The sequence below is a fragment of the Pelodiscus sinensis genome, chromosome 7 (assembly GCF_052426305.1).
Source record: "Pelodiscus sinensis isolate ZL-2025 chromosome 7, ASM5242630v1, whole genome shotgun sequence".
Lineage (NCBI taxonomy): Eukaryota > Metazoa > Chordata > Testudines > Trionychidae > Pelodiscus > Pelodiscus sinensis.
Window position 1 is genome coordinate 77518977 of NC_143058.1, and position 10630 is coordinate 77529606.

Sequence of the window (10630 nt, forward strand, 5' to 3'; positions counted from 1 at the left end):
ACTAACTGCCCACGGCTACACGTGGCAGTCAAACGTTAACTCGAACTAAGTCCTTAGTTTGAGTTAACTCTTACACCTCATGGAATGCTTAGGCCTGCTGGATATTTAACTGTTACAATGGTGTTTTGCTCCTTGTAACTAATTGGGCAGCTGTAGAGTCATAAATTGTGTTAACACTAAATGCAGGACTTGTGAGATATGATCACTAGTGCTTGCAGTTATTATGGGAATGCAGAAGAGTCAAACTGTGTTTAACTCAGTTAAAATGAGAGACCCTGTCAGTGTAAATCCAGCCTTTGGATGGACAAAGGCACATCTTCCAGAGCCTTGTAGATTATGCTGTGGGGAAGGGAAGACTCTGAGTCAACAGGCTGCATGCCCTCCTGGTGTGAGCTGTAAGACTGGTTCAATCTATTTCTCCCCACTGTTTTAATGACAGAGTTAAGGAAAGGTTCCAGAAGGAGTCTCTTTTGTATGTAAATTTACTCTCATGGATGCTGGAATCTCTTGTGGCTGGACTGTGCTTTGGGCTAAGAGCTGAAATCACTAGGCTTGGCCCGGAGCAAAATCCACCACAAGCCAGTGGAAGAAGTGATGAGCAGTGGCAGCAAGGGGGGTGGGGGGATGGAGAGGTGTGAGGAGCACCCGACAGAGCAGTGGCAGCGGGGGGGGGGGGTGATGGAGAGGCGTGAGGAGCGCCCTGCAAAGCAGTGGTAGTAAGGGGGGGGGTGATGGGGAGGCATGAGGAGCGCCCTGCAAAGCAGTGGTAGTAAGGGGGGGGTGATGGAGAGGCGTGAGGAGCAGCCAACATAGCGGTGGCAGCGAGGGGCGCCGAATGAGCAGCAGAGCGGTGCTAGAGAGCAGCAAGCAGGTGCATGGCGAGTGACTAGCAGAGTGGGCGAGATGCCATCTACCGTCTCTCCCTCAACTCAAGATGGGAGATGAACTCTGTGGATGCACTTCAGAACTCTGGTCTGCCCTGACCTAGGGCAGTGACTGTGAGTGAGGTGCAGCAAGTGTTGGGCATGCGAAGGGGACGTTTCCATTGGTGGACTTGAGAGCCTGAGAGGAAAAGGACGATGCCCAACCTACTAGAGCTAGGATGTTTACTTGTGGTTTTGGTTATGAACTCTGCTTGTGGTGTTTTCCCGAATTAATGCTACGTTACTTCCCTCCCCTTTTATTAAAAGTTTATTTTCTGCACTCAGACTCCGTGCTTGTGAGCGAGATAGCATTGCCTCTCAGAGGCGCCCAGGGCTGTGGTGTGAATTTCTCAGGTTACGGAGTGAGGGCTGCAGCCAGTTCTGTATTGGATGGATGGAGGAACCCCTAGATATTGAACCTGGTCCTGGCAGCAGGGTTACATAACCCAGATGGTCTCCTATGCTAGGGTAGTTTTGCTAACTGCGCTTGTGTATCTAGAATTTTCAGGATGTGCCAACTGAATCAGAGCAGCACTCTGAATGCAAAGGGAGCATACGGCTGCACACAATACTGACTGAGAATCAGCAGGCACCTCACTTCAAATGCCCTTGCTTCAAGTGTGTGTCACTATAGTAATACTAGTAAGAAAAAACAATGCGGACGGAAGCCAGCAGAATCGTGAGCATGCACCCAGAACTATAATAGGCTGCAAGCTGCTCTTTGGCTGCATATTGCTCACCACCAGTTTATAGAGATGAAGGGAAAAAATACACTTACAAATTTTACTAAAAATATTAAATGGAAAAATGTTAACAATCCCTTTTGAAGAAATCCAAAATCCAAATTAACTTAATAAAAATAACACTAGTTTTGAAAAGTACAATATTTCAAATAAAGCAAGTACGTTTTCCTTTTATTTTAAAACATCTTAATTGAGTTAAGGACCCAAGCAATGCCAGGTAAGTCTGCTAGTTTATTAATAATAATAGTATAGATTGTAGGGTCATCCAATACATATGCATGACTTCCTATCTGGCAGATTCCAAGGGGTGCAGTTAGCATTATTCGCCGGGCACAGCGTGGCATGCACTGTAGAACTGCTGCCTTTTGTAGGATTGCCCTCAGGCTGGTGATTCTTGAGGGCCCCTCACTGCGGCTTCACAGGTGGGAAGCAGTGTAGGCCGGTAGTGTCGTCAGCTCACGTTCAGCTTGCCAGTGAGCTGAGACCTTTTGTAGCATGACTTTTCGATTGGATAACTGGAATGTGCTTTCCTTGGAGGTGGCACTTGTGGAAGCACTAACAGCTGAATGCAGTGGGTTGGGTTGCTGTGAGCACACACCCCACCTGTAGCCTTTGTTCTTCACTGGCTACTAGTTCTGTGTCTGATGCAATTAAAGGTGACGGTCCTTAAAACCCTCTAGTCTAGGATCTGATGATCTGCTGTGACAGTGGAAGTCCAGAGAGATGAATGTGACCTTGTTTAGAAAACTAACTGAAGTTTTCAGATCACAAGCCCTGGTTTTCATGGGGGATCCTGACATCTACTCAGAGAGCAATAGAGCAGTGCACAGACAATCTAGGACGGGGTGGGCAATAATTTTTGATGGGGGGCCACTCCCAGATTTTGGAAAGTGGTCGAGGGCTGCACTCTTCCATGATATTAATGGAGGAGATGTGGGATCTGGAATGGAGGTTGGGTGCAGAAGGGAGCTTGGAGTAAGGGACTAGGATACAGGACGGAGATTAGAGTCTGGGCGGGAGTTGGGATGAAGCAGGTGGTTGTGATCTATAGGACAGTGTTTCTCAACCAGTGGTACAAGTACCCTCAGGGGTATTTAAGAGAAGTCTGGGGGGGGGGTACATCAACAACTGAAATTTGCAGAAAACTGAACTTTTGTTTTAAGTTTTACGGCACTTGAAATTTTTTGGAGTAAAAAGTACAAAAATAATAATCACCCGCCCGGCTACAATTAAGTTGTTTAAATAAATGTGTTGCAAGGGTAGAAAAAAATTTGGTGTGTCTGAAAACTGTAGGTATTGTTGTTATTTTTTTTTTTAAAAGTACTTTATAAAAAAAGGTTGAGAAACAAACACTGATCTAGGGCAGGGGACTGGAGTGCAGGGGTTTGGGATGTGACCTGGGGTAGGAGATTGGAGTGCCAGATCGGGGAGGGGGAATAGGAGTAAAAGAGGGACAGAGGGTTTGAGTGTTATAGGGGGCAGAGAATTGGAGCAGGAAAGGGCTGGGGTGCCAGAAAAAGACTGTGGCCAAGAGACTTACTTGCAAGCTGCCAAACGAGCCTTCCTGCCTGCAGACTTAAAATGTTTCCCAGCCAACCTGCCTGCCTGTCTGGCCATGTGCTTCATGAATAACTGAGCCCAGGAGAAGGGGCGTGATTCTTCTTAGCTGACTGTTATTCTAAGAAGCAGCTCCCATTGGCTGGTTTCTGCTAGAAACCAGCCAATGGGAATGTGCAGGAGGTGGGGTGGCTTGTAAAACTCCCCCTCCAGTTTTAAAACAGAAATGGAGCCCTGTGGCTGTGTTTCTGCATAGCGCACAGGACTGCGGGGCAAGCTGGGCAGCCTGTCTGGGGCTTCCCAATGCCTCTGTGGATGGATTCGGCCCACAGGTCATATTTTGCCCAGGTCTGATCTAGGAAATATTTAAGGACTGTTGAGGACAACTTCCTGGTGCAAGACCTGGAGGAACCAACTAGCGGTCATGCTCCTCTTGACCTGCTGCTCACAAAGAGGGAAAAATTGGTAGAAGTAGCAGTGACCATGAGATGCTTGACAAAAGGAAGAAAGAGTAGCACAATGCAGACCCTGGACTTCAGACAAACAGACTGTTACTGTGTGAGGGAACTGATGGGCAGGATTCCCTGTGAGTTATTATGAGGGGGGAAGGAGTCCAAGAGAGCTGGCTGCGTTTTAAAGAAGCCTTATTGAGGGTACTAGAACAAGCCATCCCAATGTATAGAAAGACTAGCCAGTATGAAATGGCAGAGAAATCTCTGGTGAGCTTTAACACAGAAAGGAAGCTTACAAGAAATGGATGGATGACTAGGGACGAGTATAACAATATTGCTCAAGCAGGGGTGTAATCAGAAAGGCCAGTGTGCAATTGGAGTTGCAGCTAGCAAGGGATGTGAAGAAAAATAAGAAGGGTGAGTCTAGACTGGCAAGATTTTGTGCAAAAGTGGCTGCTTTTGCGTAAAAACATGCCAGCTGTCTACACTGGCCACTTGAATTTGCGCAAGAGCACTGGCGTTCTAATGTAAGAATCCATTGACACTACCGCTCAGGGATAAGCCCACTTGTGCAAGAATACTTGTGCAAGAGGGCCAGTGTAGACAGGCACCTTAATTTTTTGTGCAAGAAAGCCCGATGGCTAAAATGGGCGTCGGAGCTTTCTTGCACAAAAGCGCGTCTAGGTTGGGCACGGATGCTTTTGTGCAAAAGCATCTGTGCCAATCTAGACACTCTTTTGCGGAAATACTTTTAACGGAAAAACTTTTCCGTTAAAAGTATTTCTGTAAAATCATGCCAGTCTAGACGCAGGTTTCTAAGGTCTGTTAGCAACAGGAAGGTGCTAAGAGAGAAAGAGTGGGACTCTCACTGAATGGGGAAGGCAATGGGAGAGAAAGCAGAAGTACTCTGATTTTTTTTTGTTTGCCTTGCACTTAACAGACAGTGTCAGCTCCCAGAATGCTGCAGTAGGCAGCACAGTTTAAGGAGGAGGTCAGCAGTCCTCAGTAGTGATAGAAAAGGTTACGGGCTGTTTAGAAAAGCTGGACATGCACAAGCTCATAGGGCCGTATCTAATGCACCAGAGGTGCTGAGGGAGCTGGCTAATGTGATTGCAGAGCCATTGGCTCTTTGAAAACTCTTGGCAATCGGGAGGTCTTGGACGATTGGAAAAAGAAATGCAGGGCCCATCTTTAAAAAGGGAAGAAGTATCTGGGGAACTATAGCTTGGACAGCCTCACCTCAGTCCTTGGAAAAGTCACGGAGCACATCCTCAGTCCAGTTTGAAACATGTGGAGGAGAGGAAGGTAATCAAGAACAGTCAGCATGGATTCACCACGGGCAAGTCATGCCTGGCCAACCTAACTGCCTTCTATGATGAAATAACTGCACTTAGGGTGGAGGAATCCCATGCACTGCTATAGGCTGGGAAGTGACAGTTCCACAGAAAAGAACCTGGGGATTACAGTGGATGAGACTCTGACCAGGAGTCAGTGTGCCCTTCTTAGAAGGCTAATGGCATATTGGGCTACATTAGGAGAAGCATTGCTAGCAGATAGAGGGAAGTGATTATTCCCCTCTGTTTGGCACCAGGGAGGCCACATCTGGAGTACTGCATCCAGCTTTGGGTCCCCCACTATCGAAAGGATGTGGACAAATTGGAGAGAGTTAAGCAGAGGGTAACAATAATGGTTAGGGGGCCTGAGTGGGGCACATGACTTATGAGGAGAAGCTGAGGGAATTGGGCTTACGTAGTCTGCAGAAGAGAAGAATGGGGTGGGGGTTCATAGCAGCCTTCAGCTTCCCGAGAGAGGTTCCAAAGAGGACGGAGCCAGGATGGAGTGATAACAGACGACAGAATAAGAAATTGCAGTGGGGGAGGTTTAGGTTGAATATTAGGAAGAACGATTTCACTAGGAGGGTGATGAAGCACTGGAATGAGTTACTTAGGGATGTGGTGCAATATCTATCCTTAGATATTTTTAAAATCAGACTTTGACATAGCACTGGCTGGGATGATTTTGTTGAGGTTGGTCCTGCTTTGAGCAAGGGGTTGGACTTTACTAGATGATCTTCTGCATTCCCTTCCAACCCTAATCTTTATGGATCTATGTGCTAGCAGTGACTAGAATCTTTTGACAGGCAGAAGCAGGATATTTTCAGCTGAAAGGTCCCACCTTTGGTGCTCCCATCCCTTGGCAGAGCCCCAGGCAGTTTGGTTTAATCAGGCTTTTGACTATATATCCTTTTGTTATCCAGGGCATGTGCCAGGAAGGGGGGGACATGGGACTTTGCTTGCTTTAATGGGAAAAGACTATTTTAACTAAGGGAAAGATACTTTGAAAATGAGTTATCTTTATCTCCCACGAGATTAGGGACTGCATTTCCATTGGCCATTTATTTTTCTCATTTGCACTACCTCTCTACCAACTTCACCTCTGCCATCCACTGCCATTGGGCTTTTGCATTAGTATTCCCTTTCATGTCTGAGCTGGTTGCTATGGCTACTGGCAGTCTTCTCCCTTCCAGGTCCCTCAGAGCCATAAGTGAAGGTGTTTTTGAAGCATCAAGGTAAATGTTGTTTTCTTTGGATGGTGCATTCAGTATTTCACCATGCAAATGGGAATGGATCTGATGGGATGAGACTGCAGTTTCTTCTTTCCTCTTTGAAAGTAGCATTTCTCTTTGTGTAGCTTTTTGCTAGAAAGAGGGTGCTTCAGTTCTAGGAGTTTAGCTGCTTTGCATGTATTTGTGTGTGCACGTGTCCTCCATGTACCTTTTGTTGCCCCCCTTGTTTTCAAATATGGAATTGTTCTGTGCGTTTTCATCTCCTCTCATTCTCTGGGGCTCTTTTCTGAAGGGTATGTTTTGGACCCTTGCTTTAGTCTTTGCCAAATTGTCTGAGCCATACCCCTTTAAGAGGATTAGTCTGCACCCTGGCGCGCACCCTCTCGAAGGAACACTCTCCACTTTGCATAAGCTCATCTTCGCCAGTCCCCGATTTCCCTAACTGAATGTACATGTTCCGACCCAGCGCATACGCAGCTGTTTTGCCTTTGCTCTCCCAGGGTGAAAAGAGCCTGCTCAGCTGCTCTGAACAAAGGTGGTGACGGGAAAGGGAGACTGCCTGCGAGGCTGAAATCTTAATGTGTCGACCCTCTGTTCCACTCGGCTGAGAGATCAGGTCCCAACTGGAGGCTTGTTAAAAAACCCGAGGCTGAGATGCTGTCCTCCCCCTTCAGCAGATGCTGCCCAGAAGGCATAGCTCAAGGGAAGGAAGGTGACTTGAAGTCACCTTTGTGCCTGGGGATGGCTTTGCTATTCTAGCACTTGGTGTGACCTTCAGTATAAATTGGAGCCATCAGGAGCTGCTCCCACTCGTGCCCAGATTCACACTCTTCTCCCCAGCTCCCCCTGCAGTATTTCCTCTGAGCTAGGCTTTGCTTTCCAGCCTCGTGACCTGTCTGAGGCCCTACATGCTGCCACTGCAGGTAACTTCTGTTCTGTGGCATACTGAGGTTCCCATGTTTTCCCTAATACCTACAATGGGCATCAGTGGTTTTCGGTACTTTTCAAATAATTGAACCATGGAAAATGAAATGGCAAAATAACATTAAGGCTCTAATTGCTATACAGCAAAGGAGCACTCAAGTGTGTTCAGCCTTCACTCTGAACTCTAATTTTAACTCAATTCATCCAAATTGCTCAACAGACCTTCCAAACTAATCACAAATAATTGATCCAGAGGGGGAGCCGAGTTAGTCTGTAACAGGAAAAACTTAAAAAATAATAAATAGTCTAGTAGCACTTTATACTCCAATCATCTGGAGAAGTGGGCTTTACCCATGAAAGCTCATGATACCAGCTACTTGTTTTGTTAGTCTTTAAAGAGCTACTAGACTATTTGTTGTTTTTTACGTTTTTACAAATAATTGAGTGTGCCCACAGGTGGTGCAGCCCAGAGCAGGGTCCAGCTAGCTCAGATGGTTCAGGGTTAAGTTAAAAACAACAATACTGTATCGCTTGGTCCTGGAAGATGCTGAGTTTCTTTTATTCCCACTGTCTTCAATGGGAGTGAAGGGTGCTCAGCTCCTCTGAGAATTCAGTTCTTACAGAATAATTTTGCTATCAATTAATGGCTGGATTATTTATATGCCCTAAAGCATGAATGCCTTACAATTGCTTGTTAGTTCATCTAATTGAAGCTGTTCTCATTATTCATATTAAAACCAGACTGCATCTCTGTGCCTGCATTTGTATCAGCACCATCAGAAAATGCTGTAAAGTAAATGTGATATAGGTGCTCTGTGGTAGATGACATACTGGTAACAATAAACTGAGCCCTGATTAGGTTCTAGCCTTCACACTGGCTACTGATGGAGTTGCACTTCTGGAGAATGATGGATTCTAATTCTTTAATCTAGGCAGTATCTGAATTAGAGCCACCTTTGGAGAACTGCTTTCTCCAGTGTCTTAGCCAAATTCCAGCTCTGCTAATGGTATTCCTACATCCTAAGATTCCTGCTTTACACTTCAGTTGGAGTCAGTAGTCTTCATTACATGTCCAATTGTAGGGATAACATATCAATGTATTAAAAATGTGATTCCCCCTAATGGAAGTGACTCCCCATAATTTGTTCCCCACAACTTAAAGTGTTTAGATTGATTATTAATTCTTCTTATTATTATTATTTGTTAAGATTGTTAAATGTTTAGATTTATTATTCTTATTGCCCCTTTAGAATATAATGTATTAGGTCATGTAACTTAGAACTGTTAAGAATATAATCCTATGTAGCCAGAAACAGTCCCCCCCTCTGTGCCCCAGGGCATGCTCAAGCTTGTGCAAGTGGCTGCTTGAAATTGACATTGCAGAGATACATTGTAACAATGCATTGTCAAGCCACTAACTCTGCTATGGGAGCCAAGCCCTGTAATTGACTAAGGGCATTGTTACTTAATTGACGCCTGTTCTCTTTAAAACATTGTAACTTTATTCAGCACTCAGAGAATGTTTTAAGCAATACCACCCAGAAACTTTTTGTAACTACAACTCTGATATATGTAAAGTTATTATTATACAAAAATATTGTATGGGAAACATTAATTAGGGAATGTATGTGAGAGAGAGAGTGCTTGGATGATGAATGAATGGTTCTGAGAGGTGCCAGCCTGAGAATGCAGCAACAAAGGGCTGAAGAAGGCGTCAGGTGCCAGTGCAACCAAAAGGTGTCAAGTGGAGAAAACCAAGTACTGGAGATCCACCCGATGAGATCACTGACGAGCACCTGGCAGCCACCCTGGACATCAGCATGATGCAGCAATTTCCATGGACTGGCCTAGGAAGAAATTCCTATAAGAAGTGGATATCGACATTTATAGTCAGATGTCACACTTTGGCCAACAAACCACTACAGCATCCACCACGAGCACATTCTGCTTCCACAGCCTTTTTGAATAATGTCTCCTTAAGAGACATTTATCGAGCTGCAACATTGTTCCGTCTTACCATAACTTGCTTCTGATTCAGCAGTTGCTGCAGTGATGGTGTCCACCACTGCTAACCAATGACTCCGCTCCCTCCATCCAGCCAGATTGAATACTGCTTTGTAATCACCTAGGGTATGTCTACACTACCCTCCTAGTTCGAACTAGCGGGGTAATGTAGGCATACCGCACAAGGGTGAGCAAAAAAGTCAGATCTACCACTTATTCGAGTTATCGGAACATTTCTGACTCTCCCTGGCAGAGGCAGCAGCTCTTTATATTCTACCTGTGTCCAGTGGCAAGCACAGTAAGGCTTCAAGTGCTACCTTAGGTCCTGGAGGTGCTACTGCCAAAGGAATAATAACTAAAAACTTGCAAAAACTGTTCTTTGAGTTGCGGGGGATGGTTCCAGTTGGCTCTTATTTCAGCTGCCTGGTTCAGCCATCCCTGCTACAGACCTTCTCTTGTCACTGTTAATTTATATTGGAAACCCCAGTCTGCAGTTAGGGCCCACTTGTGCTAGGCACATAATAAAAAGATAGTCTTGGTCCAAAAAGAGCTTCCAGTCTAGATAACACATTCTAGTAAAACTTTTTAAAAAAATAACTAACATAATCATCCAAAGCACAGGACTTGGTGGTGATGAGTGACTTCAACTATCCAGATGTCTGGGAAAATAACACTTGTTGATTATCCAACAAGTTTTTGGGATCTGTGGGAGACTTTTTTTATTTCAGATGGTGGAGAAAACTGCTTGGGGAGGGGAGGCTGTTTCAGATCTGATTTTGACAAATAGGAACTGCTTGAGAATTTGATAGTTGACAGTGGAAGGCAGGTTGGGTGAAAGTGATCATGAAATGTTACAGTTCATAATTCTAAGGAATGGTAGGAGGGAGGACAGCAAAATAAATACAGTGGCTTTCAAGAAGGCAGTTTTTAGCAAACTTAGGGAGCTGGTAGGTAAAGTCTCATGCAGGGGTGTTATTTTGGGGGGATAAAGAGAAGTAGTAGCCCTTCCTCCCTAGTTTGAATCTCTGGATTTCATACTTGAGGTCTGCTTAAAGCTGCATGCCCTGGCTCCAGAGGCAGTTCTTAAATGCAACAGAGTTTGAGCTGCTTGCAGCTTTGCGTTTGGGGGCAGGGAGTTTGTTATAAAAAGAGGGAGACCGGTAATTAAGAACAGCAAAAGGCTGGGCATTCAGGCAATTGCAGGATCATTAGATCATCATGAAAACATTGCCAAGAACTCCACTTAAAAATAAGGAGAAAAAAAGAATAAGAAAGTGTGTTGTGCTGCAGGGATCTGCATTTGGACCACTGCTGTTCAACTTATAAATGTCCTTGAAAAGGGGTGAACAGGGACTAATCCAAAGCTGACTGCAAAGAGTTACAAAGGGATCTCACAAAATTGGGTGATTGGGCAACACAAGGGTACATGAAATTGTGTTGATAAATGCAAAGTAATGCTCA